This window comes from Ursus arctos, chromosome Y (genome assembly GCF_023065955.2).
Source record: "Ursus arctos isolate Adak ecotype North America chromosome Y, UrsArc2.0, whole genome shotgun sequence".
Classification (NCBI taxonomy): domain Eukaryota; kingdom Metazoa; phylum Chordata; class Mammalia; order Carnivora; family Ursidae; genus Ursus; species Ursus arctos.
This window is the reverse complement of record NC_079874.1, coordinates 27,076,190-27,094,959: the sequence shown is the minus strand read 5'-3', so window position 1 is coordinate 27,094,959 and position 18,770 is coordinate 27,076,190. Positions and strand designations below refer to the sequence as shown.

General features: G+C 44.4%; 1 protein-coding gene across 2 annotated transcripts in view; it reads right to left on the bottom strand.

The window, feature by feature from the left end:
• Positions 1–18,770, bottom strand: part of PUDP (pseudouridine-5'-phosphatase) — a 591,649-nt gene that overhangs the window by 40,987 nt on the left and 531,892 nt on the right. For both annotated transcript variants that reach the window (XR_003311294.4, XR_008960577.1), the window contains exon 9: positions 12,046–12,196. The gene's annotated coding sequence lies outside the window, so the exon portion shown is untranslated. The remainder of the gene's footprint in view (positions 1–12,045; positions 12,197–18,770) is intronic.

Genomic DNA, 18,770 nt, shown 5'->3' with positions numbered 1-18,770 from the left:
CCCTTCTTTTCGGGAGATCTGAGTTTGAAAGACTCAGAGCTATCTGTTGATAAACCTTTTTAAACATTTTATTGAAGATTTTATTTATTTATTTGAGAGAAAGAGACAGAGAGGGAGCATGAGCAGGGAGAGGAGGTTGAGGGAGAAGTCAGGTCCCCTCTGAGCAGGGAGCCCAACGTGGGCTCGATGCCAGGACCCTGGGATCATGACCTGAACCGAAGGCAAATGCTTAACCAACTGAGCCACCCAGGCGCCCGTGCTGATAAAACTCTTCTATTACTCTGCACTTGAACCCCCAGAAAGAGTACACACACACACACACAACCACGAAAGGATCTAAGCAAACGAGGCAGCTCGAGAGAAAGCACGCGGGTTTGGCAAAATTTGCAAGGACAGCTTCCAGACCATGGATGCTTGCGGCCGGTCCGCAGTGAGGTCTGTCCGGAACACAGCCTTAACGACGGTCCCTACTCCAGGAAATTCTTTTTTATTCATTTTCAAAGAATTGATCTTTTACCTCCACGTTAATGGCATTTTGATCTGAACTGTTAATTGTTACCATAGCAACGTTGATTCTGGGCAGGCCGATGTCCTAGTGCCGCGTTACAAATGGACATCCGTGATTTTTAAAAAAGGCTCCCGGGAGCTCTGCGATGGGCGTGTGGCATCATAGGGAAGACAGGGGGTCCGAAGGAGGAGACGGCGTTCTGGTTTTGCTCCTTCCTATCTGTGCTCCTGGGAGTTGTCCCTTTTCTAGAGGACGGAGCATGAAAGCCGTGACCATGGGGATGAAAACATCCCCCAGTGTGAACTTAGTCGAGTACTGTACCAACAAAACAGTGCAGTGGTGTATGTGAATGCTTCGGAGCCGGAGTAAGAGAACGTGATCAGACGGGGAGGGGGTCTGCGAGTGTAATGCAGAAGCGGGTGTTAGGAAGTGTGGCCCCAGCTTTGTGCATATGGCACAGTCCGAATCCAGCCCAGCAGGCTGACAGCTAATTTTGTGTGTCCACCTGCGGGGTCATCATGCCCAGGTAGCTGGTCAGGTGTTACTTGTGGGTGTGTGAGTGTGTGTGTGTGTGGGGGGGGGGATTTGCGGATGAGATGAGCATTTGACTTAGTGCACCCAATAAAACCCACGGCCCTCCCCAACGTGGGTGGGGCTCATGCAATCCGTTGAGGGTCTGTCTACACCAAAGGGCAGAGGAAGGTTGAATTGGCTCTCTGCCTGACTGATGTTCTCGGGCCGTCCCCCTGGGAGTGATATGTCAGTGTTCCTGGTTCCCGGGCATTGTGACTCACACAGCTCTGCCTTCTCAGGACGCTCGGTCACTGGGCCAAGTCCCCCCCCCCCCCCCCCCCGCCGCATGCCTGCGCTACCTCCCCTCCATTTTATGCCCCGTCTTAGGAGCACTCAAGTCCATCCCTTCCCACAAAGGAGGGACTCCTGTCCTGCAGGGAAAGCCATCTGCCTTCAAAGCAGGAGAGGTCTGTCATCCATCAAAGTCTTCATAAATGCGCTTATAAATAATGGCTCCGGGCTTTTTATCTGCAATACCCAGTGCAGGATTTCAGTGTTCACACCCCTTGTTTCTGAGCCGCCTTCTGTGGGCTCGGCTCAGTCCCACATGCACGTGTGAAGACCCCGCATGGCTCCGTTTTTTTGGATTCTCTGCTTTCTGCAGCACCTTCCAAGGTGCCATGTGACTCACCGCACGTTTGCTGATTGCACCTGCTCGTGGAGTAAGGGACTAGATCCACACCGTGGTAATAATTTCAGGGTACGGAGTCTTTCCTGCTTCCAGAGGTTCCATTCAGGAATGATAAGCAATCTGTGCAGTGCATGGATTTTACTCTGGGTATAAATATTTCCCGAAACGGCATCCCTTGTGAGTCTGCGTGGCATGCTTGCTGAGACAGGGCCCCCAAGGGCACAGACCACAAGCCACAGCCATCAAGGGCACAGACCACAAGGGGGAGGGTGTGCACCATGACTGTTTCTTGGGTCGCATTGGCCTGCTTTTCAACAGAGCCTGTAGCGCACGGCGTGGCTACCCTTCCTGCAGGATCTGGGAGGTTCCTACCTTGGGTGGCATCATGATTTCCAGTTTAGGGTGGGGAAATGAGACAAGGGCAAGGTGATTTTCTTGGTTCATGGTCTTGTTAGAATTACAGGCTGATTGCTACCCAGTGCCATCCATCCTACGTGCCGGCTGGAACTGAGCAATACCAGCCTACTTAGAACTCCACACACGGGCCATTCTCTCTCGGTCCTGCCCTTGAACCTGCATGTCCTTCTGTTTGGAGTATCCGCCACTCGGCTCCTCTCAGCCTTGTAACCTGTCCATCAGGCATGAACTCAGACCCATGCACCTTGGATACAGTGGAAATGTGAAGACTGTCATTTATTTAGCATTGGGACATTTTTGCTGCAAATCTCGCACGCTTGAGGTGTACTTCTCCTTGGGAGGACGAAGTTCTTTGGCTTCCACATCTTCCCACTTATGAGAAATCACAATAGTTTGATCTCATCATTCGAGCGCTCGTCCAAATATACCCATTTGTTCTGAAAGTAATGCCTTCCTCCTCCTCCCCCTGGTCTGTGGGGTCCAGTCACAGTCCACAAATTGAATCTTCTCATCTCTTGAGACCTTTTCATTCTACCACTTTTTCTTCCATTTTGTGGTTCCTTTCCTTTCTTTTCAGTGACAAACACTGTTTTGTGTTGGGTTTTTTTCGGAGAGACCACATAAGGGTGTGAGACTATACACATGGCAACATACGTTAGATTTTATGGGTACCCACAGGTGGGGTCCTGATTCTCGTTGCCCTCCCAGCAAGCTGCCTGATCACTAAACAGCATGCCACGTGGGCAACTTCATGTCCTCTCTTTCTCTGCCTCTTTTATTTTTAACAATTCTAATTTTTAGCAATGGCCCACAAGACTTTTCAGGACACGGAAGCTGTAACAGAGAAGGATAACGGCTTGTAACCGAACACAAAGGTGACTACATGTCCTTTCCTAGTTCTCCCACCAGGCATATTTGGGGTGTAGCAGTTAGTCCTTCACGTTTCCCTTACATTCTGGCTTCCAAAGAAACGCCTGTGGAAAACAGAAACGGTGCCGGACCAGAAATATTTTGTAAAAAATTAGGGGTGCCTGAGGGGTTCAGTCGGTTAAGGGTCTGACTCTTGGTTTTGACTCAGGTCCTGATCTCAGGGTTGTAAGATTGAGCCCAGAGTGAGCTCCATGCTGAGCGTAGAGCCTGCTTAAGATTCTCTCTCTCCCTCTCCCTCGGCTTACCTGCACCATCACCCCCTCATGTGCTCGCTCTCTCTCAAAAAAAAATCTATATATTGGCATCTCCCCAAATACCCAGAAATTGGGTCTGATGTAAAATCAACTCAGCTGTGTTTCTTTCTGTCTTTTGGAGACCCCACCATTCTGTGATCTTGGAGCTACTCTCACCAATAAAGAAAGGAACATTCTTTTCGGTACCACGTTTTGCTCTGTTTCAATCACCCCTTGATTCGATGAACGTTTCACAAATGATGCAGCGTTGGAAGATAGCAAAATTAGGGAAGGCACAGCGTTTGTTAAAAATGAAGCAACAGCCCACCCCTCCTCCTCACAGTGACTTCTCCTTATCTGATCTTTTTTTCTTGGCACCAGTTAACAAAACAGGCTCTCTCCACTTAATTACTCTAGGCTTTCTGGAAAGAACTGGCTGGCAAGGACCAAACTTCACGAGCACACAGGCTGCTAAGAAAGCACAGGGTAGTGTGGTCTCCGGGCACTCTGTGCATAGCTCTTGTGATGGGCGGGCATGTATGGACACGCCAAAGGTGGTTTTTTTGTTTTGTTTTTTTAAGGATTTTATTTCTTTCTTTGAAAGAGAGAAAGCATGAGTGGGGGAGGGGTAGAAGTAGAGGGAGAAGAAGACTTCCCATCGAGCAGGGAGCCTGATGTGGGGCTCGATCCCAGGACCCTGGGATCATGACCTGAGCCGAAGGCAGACACCTAACAGACTGAGCCACCCAGGCATCCCCAAAGGGGTTTTCCTTAAATGATAACCTAGGTTCGGGTTTTTCTGAAAGCAAAACAACAACACTTCCATCAATCTCACTGTAAAAAAAAAAAAAAAAAAAAAGAAGTTCAAGAAAATTAACTGGTCACTTGACATTTAAGAAATGGTCTTGCAGAGACAGTGATCTGTCATCTGGTCTCATTGAGAAGCAAGTCTTGACCTAGCAGGTGTTTATTGACTTTATACCCGTCTTGCTCTTAAAAACAAAACAAAACTTCCAAATAACTAACTTCATGTCCTATGCTAATTACACAGGTGTAAAAGGCTGCCAAAGCACACTCCTTCCCGGGATTCAAATCCTTCGTCTTTGTTCTTCTGTCCCTTGGCTTTATGTTCCTGAAGGGCAGGTGACAGTCTAGGGGAAGGCTCTGTATTGAGGACAGCTTCCTTCTTCTGCAGGTTTAGGAGACGAGCGCTTGCGAAGAATGCATGAAAATGGAACTCGGTGCTGTCAAACTGCATCTCTCCACGGCTCTTCGGTGGGGACTCTGAAAGTCATACCTTGTCTCACGTTTCTCCAATGGCTGCAGAATGCATTGTGTGCGGTTCCCACAAATACCAATCTCAACGGAGTAAGAGGAAGCACCTTCTGGGGAGAAGGAAGTAGCAACTGGAGTTTTCATACAGAGGTAGGGTTCCAAGTCTGCAGCCTCCTTGGGTAGAGCCACTGATCTCCCACTAATCTCAAGCCCCACAGCGCATTTGCCGTAAGGACCAATGGCTTCCCCAATGGTCAATGGCTTCCCCAATGGCCAACAGCTTCCCCAATGGCCAATGGCTTCCTGTGGTCACCCTTCTTTAGAACTGAGGTTGCCTGTTGCCCCTGGAAAAGTGTTGGTGTCCCGATATCACAATGGTGTGCTCTGTTGGTCTTGGGGATGCTTTCCAGTAGGCTGAACAGCAACTGTCAGGTGGGGATGTGAGGTCTGCGGTTCTCTCTACCGAGAACTCAAAGTGCTGATGGGTACATGCTGGTTGGAAGGCATTCACCCAGGCTGAAGGACAAGATGCCTGATGGGATAAAAGTAACTTCAGAAGGAATCAGGGGTGATGGGGCACCATAGACTATGGGAGCACTGAGCCATGGCCAGAGATGTGAGAGTTGCCAGTCTCACTGTTTTCCAGAAAATCGAACCAATCTCCATGGCACCCAGAGGATGAAGGGCTTTGGCGTCATCCCCTGTGTTCTTTCCAAGGGGAGGACTGATGACCACAGAGCTCATTATCTCTAAAAGTGAAAGGAATTCCACCTCAAAGACGTAAATCCAAACCCTTTTAACCCCATTCATTGACTGTGTGATGCAAATGACCCATAGGAGCAGTTCCATATCGCCTTTGGCACAGAGCAGACAGTCAGTGCCTAATTGTTGCTTGCCCCATCCCTTGTGCTGTGACCATGCAGTTTATGGCGCGCTTGGGTAAACACTCTAATTGCAGAGCGTCTTCGACGGATAAGCAGACACAGAAGGGCATTCTGGAGAGCTGAGCGGCCGCGACTTCAAAGCTCACGTTTGGCAAAGTGATTTGTTGTGCTGTCTGGCATGTGAAAGATCCTGAATAGCGGCATTTTATGGGGAGGAGAGAGCGCTGCTTTCCAGGGCTTTGCTATTAAGCAGGAGGGTCCTTGGGCTTTAGGTCTCTTACCTCCTCGCTGTCCCTGGCAGAGGAATGCTCCCTGGAATCCTTTGAAGACTCTGCCAGCTTCAGAGTGCCCGCATTGTAATCAGGGCCCTTCAATGAGCCCATTCAGCGGGCTTTCCCACAGCCCTCGACGCGCATCAGAGACCCGCTCTGGGCGTGTGCGCCTCCGTGCCAGGGACAGGAGACGCAGGCGTGCAGTTCTGCTTGGCTCGGGCTGGCGTTCCTGGGGACCAGAAGGGCCTTCGGAGGCTCTGGGTTAAAGCATCCCCCCCCCCCCAAAGCACAGAGTCCTGGAGCCCACCTTGGAAAGGCGTCTTCCAAAGTCTCACGAGATGATGAAAGCAATCATTTCAGAGAGGTGACACTGTCTTCCAAAATGCCCCTTATGAGGGAAAGGAGTAGCAGCTTGTATAGAGCCTTTCTCTCCGGCACTTTGAGCTCCCAAAATATCGAAGGAGGGGGTAGGGCTTTTTGCACATAACCGAGGCTACCTAGTGGGACATATTAATGCCTAGACTTTTTCCGACTTAACTCTGGGTTCATAAAGGCATGGGGGATGTGCAGCCTAGCATATAAAACTCAGAGCCGTCAGTCTTTAACTCGTTAACACAAAAGTGAGGTGCCTCGCTGCATTTAGCTGCTAACGGGGAAAGGAGTAGCAATGGGGTCGCTCAGGGGATTTTGACAATGTCTGGAGATGTTTTCACTGTCCCAACTGGGACGCTCGCTCCCGGCTTCTGGTGGGTAGAGACGAGGGGTGCTGGGAAACATCCCTCGCTGCTAAACATTCCCCAGGACAGCCGCACAGTTTGATGACCCCAAACGTCATCAGTGCCGAGATGGAAACCCCGGGGGCAGACCAAGCAGGAAGCAGCTAGCTGGGCCTTGGGGAATCCCATTAGCCGATGACACTGTACTATCTAAACTCAGTCTCTTAGGTCCGTTGAGAGTTGTATGGGCCATGCAGTAGACGGAGCATCTCAATATCCTTTACAGTTAGCAGCTGGAGGTGCCGCAGGTAGGTCTGCAGAAGCTAAAACATGGCTAATTATGCATGCATAGGGAAATCCCGTTTTCCACCCAAATCCCCTCCAGGACAGCCCCCCAGGGCAGAGCTGGCTGGACCCCATGAGGTTCATCTTGTCCCTTTTGAGCACATGCGCGTGTTTTTTTTTTCTCATTATATCGGCATTTCCAGGCGAGGAGGGCCCCTCACGGGAATGCACGTCTTGTCTTTGTTCTTCTGTTCGCTCCACTTGGCCAAACCTCGTCTGTCTTCCTATCACGTTCTTGTGGTTTCTGGGGCAGAAATATTTCCCCTTGTTTTCTTGGTTCCTTTCCTGTAATGTCTTTCTGAACCATACCGCTGCTGCTAATACATGTAGGCATTACACATGGTGCTTCTACTAAATGCTTATACACTCCCCCTCTTCCAAAAGTACTCCTCTACCTTCTAGATACATCTCTACATTCCTCACGCTGTCTGTCTATATAAGGAATCCCACCTTCTCTCCTAGTTAGGACTAGTGGCTGCCTTAAAGCTAAGAGACAGTTTGAAAAAATCACATATAAAGTAACATCTCCGCATTTCCCTCTTTTCTGCAATGCTCCACGTATGGGGTCTTTTCCAATTACTCCATAGGTTGCATTACTTTCTTGCTGTTGCTACGTACCTAAAAGCAACCTGTTGGCAGGTCCCTCAAGGCCATCTTGAGTCTTGCTCACACATTTGCTTCTAGACCTTGTGCCTCTCAATGAACTCTCTGTGTTAAACTGAGACTGTCCTATGGTCTCACCAATCAACGGTCCTTCCCTCAACCTCTGCTAATATTCTCACCTATAGAATCACCCTCACCATTTTCATTTTGTCCACCTGCGTGCCCTGTGGCATAGAGGGTGAGCCCCAAACCCTCCGACTATGGAAACCATCTGTAACTGGGCCAGCTCCCCTTACTTCCTCCCCTTCTGAGCTCTTACTATAATCGTATCACGCATATGGCCCTTCATGACCACAGAATTTCAGAGCTGGAAAGGATCTTACAAGTGATCTGCTTGCTTGCTTTCTCTCTCTCCCTTTCTTTTCTTTCTTTTTTTCTTTCTTTTTCTTTCTTCCTTCCTTTCTTTCAAAGATTTATTTTAGAGACAGACAGCATGAGTGGGAGAGAGAGAGGAAGAGAGAATCTCAAGGAGACTCCACACCGAACATGGAGCCCGATGCAGGGCTCAATCCCAGGACCCCAGGATCATGACCTGAGTCGAAACAAAGAGTTGGGTGCTTAACAGACTAAGCCACCCAGGTGCTCCACGTTCTTTCATTTTATGGGTGGAACATACTGAGTCAAGAAAACGTTATCACATTGACAAATAAAAGGTTCTACTGTTAGATGCTTTTGTCCCACGTTTTTTTTTTCTGTCTGGCATGCTATCGTAACTCTGCATTTGAAGCTATGTCTCACTGTGTTGAGCACATGAAGTGGGTGCTGATCAGTCAGACACAGCAAATCTTTCTGTATATATGTTTTATTCTTTTATGCTTGGTTCCACGATATGGGATTTATCTTACAAACCTCATGTCTGGCAACTCTTTGGAGGGTTTTGGAAATAAGCCTCAAATTAAGCCATCAAATGCCAAGTTCAAGGTGAGGATGTAAAAGAATTGTCTTTTGAACTCTTGTGTCTTTATCCTGGTGGGCAGATTCATTTCTCCTGCTGTGGAGACGGTCTTCATTTGCATGGATTCTTAGTTACTTTCCCTAAGCAACCAGTTGGGGGTCACTGCAACCCTGAGATAAACTTGCCTGAAAGCATTTATCTAGCGTACAACCCCCCAAAATGATTCCCTATCTTTTAAACCCAGTTATTTGAAAATTTTTCCATTCTCTGACCCACACTGCTTAATTCCATAAACACACTCAATGATCAATTATGTCCTTATTTCTACAGAGTTGACACCCGCCCGCCTAGGAGTCATTCTCTTAAATATCATGTGAGTTTTGACTCATTATTTTGTTTCTCAGAAAGATGATAGTGTTCATGACTCAGATATCATCATGCTGCTATATTAAACCAGTATGTCATGTTCTGGGTCTTATGTCACTCAGATCTTCAGTGCAACTCGAAGCATATCTGAGAACTGGTGTGTGAGTAGAAATGTTAATCCATCCAGAAATTTAAATATATTCTTTAGCTGCTTTAGGGGCTATGGTCTCTGTTTCTGCTCGGCTCCAGCCCCAGCCATGTTGAATTCCTACCTCACACACTACAGATGTACGCTTCTTGAGCACCAGGGAAGGAAGATACACAACTATTCTCTCCTCTCATTCTTATTGCTCAATCTCAGTGGTATTCTTCCCAAAGAGCCACAGGCAGAACCACGCTTTCCACAGCCACCGTCACTGGGGAGCTAGACTTCTCCCCCTTTGCACATTTGCCATTCTATCAATCCACCTTGATGATTTGCAGCGAAACGTGCCCTTCAGCAGAAGGGAAAACATTTGAAGCATCAATATTTGCAGCAAAACCTCAGCTGTGAAGGAGTGATTCACAAAGATGCAAATATCTCAGCAGCTCCGTTTTGCTCCGACTGGCCCTCCAAGCCTGTCACATAATATGCCAAAACGCATGATGCGTAACCTCCCTGTAAAGAGTTGCACCTTACTAATAGGCTGCTACTGATGTTCCCCTTGAGCTGGACATGCCGGGGTGGATCATTTATAAAAATACCAATAAATAGAATTAATACGGAAGCTGTCAGAAATCTCGGTGTCCCTCTTGTGCCATACTTTACAGAAGATGGCCTCTTTCCATAGTTTTTACCCTTTTGCCTACCCACGCCCACCCCACGTAACCCACAGTCCTCAACCATCTATCACAAATGCTTTCTATCATGTCATTGTGAGTGTAGCTTTTCCTTTCTTACATCCGAGAAAATATAATTAGATTTCCAGGTAAACTATCAGGGAGATTATGTGAAATATTGAAGAAAAAAGATACAGTATTGATTGCCATCAGTCTTGCCAACTTAGCCCCAAATTTAAAGAGCTACCACCCATAATGGTTTGAAACGTACTTCCATGACTCACATTCATCCATTCCTTTAACATGGGCTGTGTAGTTTTTCATTAGGTGTAAAGTCAAGTTTGATTGTTCATCACCAGGGAGCCTCTTAACATGTGTTCAATACAAGAGCAACTATATCCCTTGTCAGAATGATCTTTCCAGGAATTCTACATGAATTCAGGAATTCCACATGAATTCACTGAATTCAGGAAGGTCAATAATTACGTGGTAGGGACCGAGGTCCATGTTATCATGTAGGTCATACAAGTAAAAAAGGTTCTAGTAACAGGGTCGACACACATTTCAAGAAGACACACAACTGGACTCTAAGAAATGTGCATACAACACCACTGGTGTGGAATCAGATATGCCCACACTTGATCTTAAACTGTGATGCAGAACAGGGTAAATTCTGGAGAAGTAGGCTCCTACCACAATATATCTACCCTGAGATGAAATTAATGACCACAGTTATTAGCAAAAGCCCAAAGGTAGCAAAGTCCTCTTGGAAAATATATGGGGAATAAAAGGGCATAAATAAGTACATATGATATGTTATACTGAGATTAACTGCTTTTCAGAATTTTCTCTCTATATTTTTACTTAAGTCAATTTAAGATATTTTATAAGAGGAAAACAGCAGTTAATAAATGTGCATTGACTGAAAAATTAATCCACAGATATAATAAAGTGGATTACTTTGGAAAATATGATCCTTCACTTTTCTCCAAAATTCACAAAGTAATTTGAATTCCAGTAATGGGATTTACGTATGATTACGAGATTTGCTGTTATTGATATTTACTTAGTGTTCACAAAAAGAACCCAGGGGAGTCGTACATGTTCTTTCTAGAAATAGTTATTAAACATAGTAAGTCCCCCCAGTCCAGATTTATAAAAAATAGCTAAATTAAAAGGTTGAAATCGAGTTTCCTGTCAGCAGCAAAAAAAAAAAAAAAGAGGAAGAAGAAGAATGGATCAAAATAGACTTCTTATATAATACAAAATGTTGAGTTCTGAAAGTAAATTAGAAAAAAATAAGTGGATGTAATTATGAACTTAGGGCTACATCTCGCTCCTATGTTCATTCATTGAAGAGCACGTGAAATAGCATTTCACTTATCATATCCATCAATTAAATACCCGAAATCTAAGTAACTTAACAAAAGGTTAGAAAGATTGATTACTACTATTGTGTATTGATAAATACTTCGGAGCATTTTATAAAATTATTGTTATTTAAAGTAGCTAAGCTTCTTGGAATTCCCTCGGGTAATCTAAAAACAGATTAAATTTTTCAATTAAAATATAAGCATCCGCATCAGGGAAAAAAACCTGTACTTTATGCCTTTCTTCTTTATTTAGGGTCAATAGTAGTCTATTTCTATTTTGAGAATATTGACACTTTTTTCCCCCATGCCCAACTGAATTACACATTACACGTACTAAGATTATCTATCAAGAGAAATAAGAAATGATGTCTTTACACTGAAGCTCAAAGAGCCTCAGCATTTTGCCAAATTGAGTACCGAAAGGAACATGCTACGGGCCGTTAAGAACACCGAGCTAAGTCTCAAAAGAGGTTCAATGTGGTAAGAAGGAGATGAATGTGTTTAGTCTGACCTGACCATCTAAGGTCACAAGAGGAGGACTATGAATAAGAGCAAAGGTTGAATGAAGAGCAATCTGTATGTGTTTTATATATTATATATTTATCTATAGCATATATTATGTCTATATATTATATAATTGCATATTATATTTACAGTATAATTATATATGTTATATCATATATATAGAGAGAGAACTCCACCCCCACAATTGCTTCCCTGCTAAACAGCACAGAGGTCGGACCTAGGTCAGGTGCACAGTTCCGTGAGGTTGGATACTTATATAGCAAAAGGAAGGAAATGCAACAGCAGAGTGTCCTATCAACACGGGGCGCTAGAGTTTTGCTGATTTCAGGTGAGGAGCATGAGCTCCTCCCGCATAGGAACGGAAAAGGGGATCCAGAGCTATTTCAAATAGGCTACACTCAGGAAGGCTCTGAACGAGTCGGCTGTTTACACACCTATGACAGATGAAGACACAGTGACCCAGGGAAACTTAAGGTTGACCTTTGCAACGTCATTTTCATCACGAAAGAACGCGAGCCCATCCTGGAACATGAAAACCAGGCACCCACATCCCACAAGATGACAAACGTTCTATCTTGGTCCATACCCAAACCATGCCAATTTCATCGATACTGGCTTACCGTTGAGGCGGGTCAGTGGTCCTCCAGCCCACCTCCACTGGTCCTCATGACTCCTTTAGGGAACTTCTGTAGAGTCATCCTCTATATTTGTAGTCCAACTGGGGGCTGGGACACCCTTTTTGTTACTGAGCAGGTCTGAAGAGTCGATGACCTATGGAGTCAAGAGAACACATAGCCACCTGAGCCCTGACAAATGCCCACACACAGATCTGGTCTCATACCGAAAGGGAGCATCAGAAAATCTTCAGTGATTTCCCTTCACTCTTCCCGATTTCTGTCCATCGCACAAGATCGTTTTCTTTGCTGTGCAATCAACAGTTTTGATATGTCTTTCTACTTCTCACACATATAACCACGTGCCTTTGGTTCTGAATTACGTCAGAGTAACCTTGAATAAGAGTCTCCTATGTAAATCCCACTGAGGTCAGAGAGAAAAACTGACATGAAGAATATGGGAAGAGTAAGTCTGAGGGCTGCTGGAGGGGAGGTGGGTGGGGACATGGGGTGACTGGATGACGGGCATGAAGAGGGCACCTGATGGAATGAGCACTGGGTGTGATAAGCAGCTGATGAATTACTGATGTCTGCCTCTGAAAATTATAATACATTATATATGAATTAATTGAATTTAAATTTAAAAAATGTTTTAAAAAACTAAGCAGGGTGGGAGAAGGTCAATGGGACAAGCAGGCATATGCACAGCCCCAGACTTCCAGCAGGGAAAGAACAGGACCGGGAGCTGGGGAATCCAGCTAGGGCTCAGCTCTCTGCGTGAGATTAGCGGTCAGACAGAAACTCGCATACTTCTTGCTGAAAATCTGACCAATCTCTGCGTCTGTTTGATTTGAAATCACAGAGCACCCCACCCGGTTTGCCTGCGAAAATATGGGTCTTCTGTGGCCGAATCTTCCGATTATTAAGGGAAACAAGACATCAAATTCTAAAGCCCAAATCTAACCAATTGTAGATGTTCAATAAATCACATTTGAAAAAGACCACAGTTAGTGTTGATAAAACATTTTAAAATAATACAAAAAGGAGGTAACATGTTTATAAAGAATATTAGTTCTTTAACAAGGAAGGAAACGGAAACCTTTGTTCTTTTTCGTTCCTTAAACAGTGAAGAATACAATAAAGTCAACATAAAGTACAGGAAATTATTCTGGCTAGATACAGAATCTCTGCTGTCCAGAAACTGAAAAATAATCCTTTCTATTGTAGGCAAAGGCAATAAACTATAAACCAAGGAAATAAAACCATCAAAATTGAAAACACTTTGCAAAGGTTTTTAACAAATTTTATACGTTTTTGTGAAACTTAAATCACGTCAAGTAAAATTTACTTTCCAAATCTCATCTTTCATCAGCTCTTTCATATTGTGGAACAAACGGATACTTTAAACACTTTGCAAAGGTTTTTAACAAATTTTATACGTTTTTGTCAAACGTAGGTGTTTTGAATCACGTCAAGTAAAATTTACTTTCCAAATCTCATCTTTCATCAGCTCTTTCATATTGTGGAACAAACGGATACTTTAAGCCGGCATTTAGGGGCTCCTACAGGGGCAGTACTAATTTCACCATAAATGGAAGATGTTATTAACAATGTGTAATGTGTTCCCCGTTGCTGTCTTTAAATGACTAAGTGTGTAAAAAATAGCAAGAAAAAGCCACCCACCTTCCCTCCAGCAACCCTCAGTTCGTTTCCTAGAGTTAGACAGTCTCCTCTTATGGTCTGCCTCCCTCCGTTTTCATCTTATTTTATTTTTTCTTTCCTTCCCCTATGTTCATCTGTTCTGTTTCTTAAATTCCACAAATGAGTGAAATAATACAATAACTATTTTTCTCTGATTGACTTACTTCATTAGTATAACACCCTCTAGTTCCATCCACATTGTTACAAATGGTAAGATTTCATCCTTTTTGATGGCTGAGTAATATTCCAGTGTGTGTTATACATATACACATATACACACACTATATCTTCTTTATGCATTCATTTGTCAATGGACATCTGAGCTCTTTCCATAGTTTGGCTACTGTGGACATTGCTGCTATGAACATTGGGGGGATGGGGTAACCAGGTGATGGGCATTAAGGAGGGCACTTTAATGAGCACTGGGTATTATATGCAACTGATGAATTACTAAACTCTACCTATGAAACTAATAATATACTATATGTTAATTAATTGAATTTATTTTTTAAAGATTTTATTTATTTATTTGAGAGAGAGAGCACACAAGCAGGGGAGGGGCAGAGGCAGAAGGAGAAGCAAGCTCCCCACTGAGCAGGCAGCCTGACACAGGACTCGATCCCAGCACCCTGAGATCATGACCTGAGCTGAAGGCAGACATTCAACTGACTGAGCCACCCAGGTGCCCCAATTAACTGAATTGAAATTTTAAAAAAAAGCAGCAGTTACATTTGGAAAAAATGAATGCAAGGTACACAAAATCTCTCTCCACTCTTTTGTGCAACTGTGTGTGAATTTATGATTATTTCAAAATAAGTTGAAATGAAAACACAAATACAAGAAAACACCATGCGGACCCACTCTGTGCTGTACACTGGGCCGTCTGCAGCCTCTGCCTTACACTGATGTATGAAGTGTTGGCTGTGATTTGAATTGCTGGAATAGGGTTGTGTTCTTTTGTTTATTTTAAAATAATTTTAAAATAAAAATTTTAAAATAAATCTAAAATAATTATATTTATATATTTGACCTGGAAAATGACCTCATGAAAGGCCTTAAGTTTAAATCCGGCAAAGAGAAGCATGTGTGTCATGCTCACCTGTGCACCACTGAATAATATCTGAGTGTTGGAAGTGCTCACTGGTGTCTAAACGGCCGTTATCATCTTTAATAATAAACACTGAACCATGAAAAGGAACCCAAGCTCTACAGATGCAAGATGGAAGAAACTCGTATCAAAGACCCAAACACATGCCCCAAACTCACTATGAAACACAACAAAACAAAGGTAAGCATTGTCCTCTATTTGGAGGATAGATTTTGAGGGTCATAAAGCCAAACTGGGGACTCGACTTTATGCTGAATGTCAACCGTGCTTTCTCTGGTGTGTAGGTAATTTTCAGTAAGACCCCTTTGATCCATTTCGCTGGTGTCTCTGACACGCTGGTGGGCATCACTATTTTGGGGCGATATGTTCTTGAAGTTCTAAGTTTCTTCTTAAATGTGGAGGTTAGTCCCGCAGCTTTGCTCATGTGAATTCTGATGAGCTGATCTTTCTTTATAGGATGAAAATAGTACTTTCATCAGATCACTTAGCTCTGAATAAGCTCTGGGCCATCCGTCCCTATTTGCCAGTCTGAAAAAAGTGAGTTACGTGCGGTGGAAAAGCAGAGGAGCTGGAATATGAGAGGACACCATTGGGGAGCCAGCGGAATCATGCCTTTGTGGGCTGAGAGAAACTTGATAGAGACAACACCTAGGGCTTCATGAGTATTTGTTTCACCGGGCTCTTTGTTCCTTGCTTACTCTTATCAGCTCCTTGAATTCTCAGTTTCACCCTGAGACGCACAACCGTGTCCTGTATTTTCTCTCACTGAGTAGATGAAGAAATTGAGATTCAGATGGGTTAATGGGTTTTCCTAGGCAGAGTGTTCTAGGCAGCTGGAACGGACCCCAAAGTCACGGTCTTAAATACTCCAATAAGCTGCCCAACATTGTTTCATTTATGGCTCATCTCTTTCTCTGCCGAAAGACTGAAGGAAGAGAGGAAGGAGAGAAAGAAGGAAAGAAAAGAAAGGAAGTTCTTTCTTTCATAGAACTTTTGGGATGGAGGAAGATGTATTAAAGCGTGGTAACCTTGAAACCACTATTGCCATATGAGGTGTTGCTCTTTTATGTTTTGCTTTCGGGCAATGTTTTTTTTCATTTATGTCGGACGGTGTGTCTTGGAAGAGAAATCAGGACTGGACCTCTTTTCAGAGGACTCTTCCTGGTTGACAACCGCACACAGCAACACTAAGTGGGATGCTGGGAAAATGTGATATGCAAACAGGGGGTATTTGGGGATGAATGGCTATTTCTATTAATCAGAGCACCTTGGTGCAGGGCAATGTTTCCAAAAAGGATTATTTATCAGAACAAAGGTTTCTCAGAGTTACCAGAGTTCACAGGCTCTATGGCCAGAGACGTTTGGAAAACACTGCACATGATCATTTTTCTTGGAGAGTCACAAGACACAAGGCTGTTCAAAATGCTAACCTGAAGAATTTGCGTTTGCATTTCCCTCTGTCTTCCCAACCTTTCGTGGCAATGGGGATTGCTTTCTTCTGTAATATTAGTTTGCTAGGGTTGCTGTAACAAAGGACACAGATTGGGGACGCTTCAACAACGTTCATTTCTCACAATTTAATCCTGGAGGCTGGGAGTCTGAGATCCAGGCATGACAGAGGCTGGTTCCTCTCGAAGCCCCTCTCCTTGGCGTGTAGACACCATCTTGTCTCTGTGTCCTCACATGGTCATCCCTCTGTGCCTGTCTGTGTTCTAATCTCTTCTTCTCATAAGGACATGAGTCATATTGCATTAGAGTCCACGCTACGGACCTCGATTAATCCCCTCTTCAAAGGTCCTACGTCCTAGCAAGGTAGTTGGAGTTAGAATGTCCACATATGAATTGGAGGGGGGGGGGTCACAATCCAGCCCACCCATAACAATACCCACTAATACTTGAGGAACAGTAATCTGAAGAACACATCAGGAATGCTGCTCTGAAGACAGTTAAGAGTTCCCAAAGGTGCTCTGAAAATTATCTGCAAAGATTTGAACGAAACACAGTGACTTTTTCAACCATACAAAGCAATTGGAGGCAGTTGCCAAGAACATTAATGGGCTCTGATAATATTCCCTCATCCACTTGTGTAGCTGTTCTTAAAATTGTAGTCCATAGGGACGCCTGGGTGGCTCAGTCGTCAAGCATCTGCCTTCGGCTCAGGTCATGATCCCAGGGTCCTGGGATTGAGCCCCACATTGGGCTCCCTGCTCCGCGGGAAGCCTGCTTCTCCCTCTCCCACTCCCCCCGCTGGTGTTCCCTCTCTCGCTGTGTCTCTCTGTGTCAAATACATAAATAAAATCTTAAAAAAAAAATGTACTCTGTAAAAAACTGCCCTTCAAACCGATCTTAAATTTCACTTAAAGCTAGAATCTACCATCCCAATATTCACAGGGGTACCAACCCGTTGCTTGTTAACTCGTGATCACACAAGTCTCCAGCGTTGCCTTTGCTCACGTCGTCAGCCCTTGTGATTACAACTCAGGTCATTTTTAAGTGCCGCATTCCAGGGAATGATCAAAGGTACACGGATGTTTGAAGATGTGCTCCGAATCGTGCACTGCTATTAAAGCAATTATTGGATCAACTATAAATCCCGCTGGATAAACTCCGAACAAGAAAATCCTTCTCACGTCCCTTCGCCTATAATGAGTCCACATGTGTTCCTTCCTCGGGCTCTTATTTACCTGACAGAATAATGCTCAGAGCTGGCCAAGCTTGAAATTATGGAATGGAAACATCTCATTCTGAAAAATCCGCAAGATTGATTCTCAACAGAGCCCTTCTGTGTGAAACAGCAGGCTGTCATTCAGAAATGATTGGTGGAGATGAACGTCGCCCACGTCACTGGGCAAGGCGTGTGCATGGGTGGGAGGGACAGTGAAGCCCTTTCAGCCCCCTGCAGGGCACTGCTGACAAGAACTCTGTTTCTATCCACAACCCCTATGAAGGCAGGTTAAGGAACATCAGTTTGTTTCTGTGTTCCCGAGAACCCAAAGAGAAAGTCTGGAATGATCGTGCGAGGTGTGGGAGGGCATGGACAATGCGCATTGCTTCTGCTCACCTGGAGCTCACCTTCGTACACTCTCAAGCGTACAGAACACCTGAATCACTTCCCTTCATAATTGCACTAAAAATTACCCTTTCTAGGAGAACGTGGAGTTTAAACCATTTTCCCTTTGTTTCCCAAAGAACGGGCTCACCCTATGCTTGTGGTTAAGTGGAGAATCAGGAGTGCGTTTCTGTTTTTGTTTTAATGCTTTTTACTGACACATGAATATGAGAGAGTGAGATGCACAACTTATGCATGATTTTTCTGTAAGTTGAAACCAGCCAGGAAGGCTCAAAGGCTTCCCATACGAGGAAAGCAACCTTATTCTGCACCAAATGATCACCTATCATGGAAAATGCCTGGAATTTAGCGTTCTATTTTCTGGAGAACATAATTCGGATTGCATATTACTGAAGTGGCTGAGTGTAAAGATTCTCAAATCATTCTATAAATCTCCAGTTTTTCACCCTTCATTTGAACGCGCTGAAGATGCATATTGTTTAGTGTATTTGAGGTGGTGTGTACGAGTTATATGTGGAAGAATATAATTAAAGCACACAGTTTCTTGTTCATACTTGACAATATTTGGGAAATATGCATTGCCCTGAGTGTTCTAATATCAGGTGCTTATTGTTTGAAGCAGAGGTTTGTATATTATTATGCCCCAGTCAAGCTGTTAAAAAAAACAAAAACACAAGTTGCCATAATATGATCTCAAAAATGTTCTCGATCGGTAGTAATCCTTTTTTTTTTTTTTTTTTTTTAAGATTTCATTTATTCATTCGATAGAGATAGAGACAGGCAGCGAGAGAGGGAACACAAGCAGGGGGAGTGGGAGAGGAAGAAGCAGGCTCACAGTGGAGGAGCCTGATG